This window comes from Pteropus medius, unplaced genomic scaffold, assembly GCF_902729225.1.
Source record: "Pteropus medius unplaced genomic scaffold, Ma_sr-lr_union100, whole genome shotgun sequence".
Lineage (NCBI taxonomy): Eukaryota > Metazoa > Chordata > Mammalia > Chiroptera > Pteropodidae > Pteropus > Pteropus medius.
The window spans coordinates 412,853-415,331 of NW_024352783.1; the positions used below are offsets into that span (position 1 = coordinate 412,853).

General features: G+C 42.4%; 1 non-coding gene and 1 pseudogene across 1 annotated transcript; both read right to left on the bottom strand.

Moving 5' to 3' along the window:
- Positions 1 to 621: 621 nt before the first annotated feature.
- Positions 622 to 1,094, bottom strand: LOC120589766 (60S ribosomal protein L23a-like; annotated as a pseudogene).
- A 250-nt stretch (positions 1,095 to 1,344) lies between these two features.
- LOC120589962 (U6 spliceosomal RNA) lies at positions 1,345 to 1,453 on the bottom strand. The gene has a single exon (XR_005649594.1). It is a non-coding gene; the product is annotated as a U6 spliceosomal RNA (small nuclear RNA).
- Between the last annotated feature and the right edge of the window lie 1,026 nt (positions 1,454 to 2,479).

Consider the following 2,479-nt stretch of genomic DNA (forward strand, 5'->3'; position numbering starts at 1 on the left):
GAACTTGGTCAGGTAGGCAGGACTCCTCTCTCAGCCCCTCTGAAGTCCCTCACTCTCCTAATACACAGCCCAGGCCAAGCAGAAGAAGTAGAGATCTCCATTAGAGGTCAGAGTTTATCGCCAACCTCCAGAGCTGCTTTTACCAAAGTGTGCTTCCAGTGATGCTGCAGCCTGCATGGAAAGAGGCTCTTTTTGAGAAATGCTCCATGACTATTGCTCTCAAAGCATTGTGAGGAGGTCATTCTTTACCTTGCCCTTTTAGGAGGATCTCAGGAGAAATGCCTCTGTGGTATTGATTTTAATACCAAGAGTAGGAGGAGTTTTCCTGAGTAATTGCTTTGCTATTAATCTCTGGGACTCTTGGAACTATATTATTGACAGAGTCACCCTCCGCACATTAACTGTTGGGACATTCAGAGCAGATCTGTGCCTCCCATACAAAACAATTAAGGTATCACTAGTCTACATTTTATACTCGTTCCTGGTTTGTGATGCCCCACCTTCCTTTTTCATTATTCTTTTCCCTTCTTTATTGAGGTAAAATTACATCCAGTGAAATGCACAAATCTTTCTTTTTAACAGTGAAAAATTTTTATAATTAGAATTAGCCAGCTGGACTGTTTAGATGATCCCAATTTTGTTGGCAACATCTAAAGCATCATAGTCGGGAGCCGGCCGAACATAATGCCTTCTTCTCCATCAGGCCTGATTAGGGTGTTGACTTTGGCCACGTCAATGTCATAGAGCTTCTTCACAGCCTGTTTGATCTGGTGCTTATTGGCCTTGACATCCACAATGAACACAAGTGTATTGTTGTCTTCTATCTTCTTCATGGTTGACTCAGTAGTCAGGGGGAACTTGATGCTAGCATAGTGGTCAAGCTTGTTTCTCTGGGGGAGGGAGCGCTCTTCCAAGGATACTTGGGTTGCCTTCGGAGCTGCGGTGTCTTAGGCCCTCGGTAGATGGATGATGTGCGTCTTCTTTTTTGTGTGGCTATAGACGCCTTTCAGCACTGCTTTCTTTGCCTTTAAAGCTTTTGTTTTGGCTTCGGCTTTAGGTGGGGTACGAGTTTCCGTCTTCGCTTTCAGCACCATCTTTGTGAAAAGGGCACAAATCTTAATATACAATTGGATGAGGGTTTTTTTTTAAGTTTATGAAGGAAATGCAAGTTGATATATTTGCATATAAATATTCAGGTGTAACTCAGCTTCATTTGTCTTACATGAATATTTTAATAGTGAAAAGTCACACTATTGAGTGCTATTGAGTGCCATACGTTTTGCTTTGACTCATTGTTTCTGCTGAGCTAATTGGCAGAGGGTGTGAGGAGGCTGGGGCACTGCACAAAATATGGAGCACTTCACGAATTTGCGTGTTATCTTTGTGCAGGGGCCATGCTAATCTTCTCTGTATCATTCCAATTGTTTAATATATGTGCTGCTGAAGCGAGCACAATTGAATGAGTTTTGACAACACAAATGCTGAAAGCCATGAACTCAAAAAGGGTCTGGAAGCTTTGGCTAGAAATAAATGATTCAAGGGTCTTAGGGTTGCAAACAGGAAACACAGTGGACAATACACAGAGTGTTTCAAAAAAGCAGGAAAAGCTAAGAGTTCTTACAGTAAAACGTACATCCTCAAGGAAAATCAGTCCTGCATTCTTGCCTCTGGATTTGTCAGAGATGGTAATCCTCTAGATGACCAATGGTCTGGATACACGAACATTCTTTCCTTAGTCCTTCAGGGGGTAATTAGAGGGTTATTTGGAGGTTTGATGTATATCCAGGTATTGTCACAGGACTAGAAACTTTAAAAGCTTGAGTTTCCAGGCTAGTTAAAAACAAGAATAGAATGGTTTCTTCATGCCTCCACCAACCTGATTTTAGTAATTTAGCAGCTTGACTCCAGTGACTCCATATTATTTCTTCTCTCTGTTCCTCATACCTAACACCCAAATCAAAAGAAAGAGCATTTCTGTCACCCAGAAAGTTCTTTCATATTCTTTTACAATGAGTCCCTCACCCCAAAACCACAATATTTTCTTATTGTTTTTCACATATTCTTTTAAATACCTTGAATCTTCTTTTGGAATGAAGAAGGGCATGAATAATTAGGATATCAAAATGCTGAAGAAGCCGTATCCCTGGCACATTCCCTTACAGAGCTTACCTTCCAATTGAGAAAATGACACCCACAGGGCAGGGAATGCTGAGGAAGCTCAGAGAGGCCGATGCCACCATTTCGGGCCTTCTGACCAGGTTCTCCTCCCTGCCTCGTGTCTGAAAACCTCTTCCACATCTCATTACACAGCCTGAAGTGCTTCCCAGGACACCTACTTATGGACTACTCTTGCCCTTATTTCATCTGTCCCTTTCCATCTCAATCATTATGGACCCTCCACCTCCTTCAACCCAGCCCCAAACTCAGTCTCTGCAGTTCATCCAACAAACCATTTGTGCTATGTGCCTAATCACTGTGC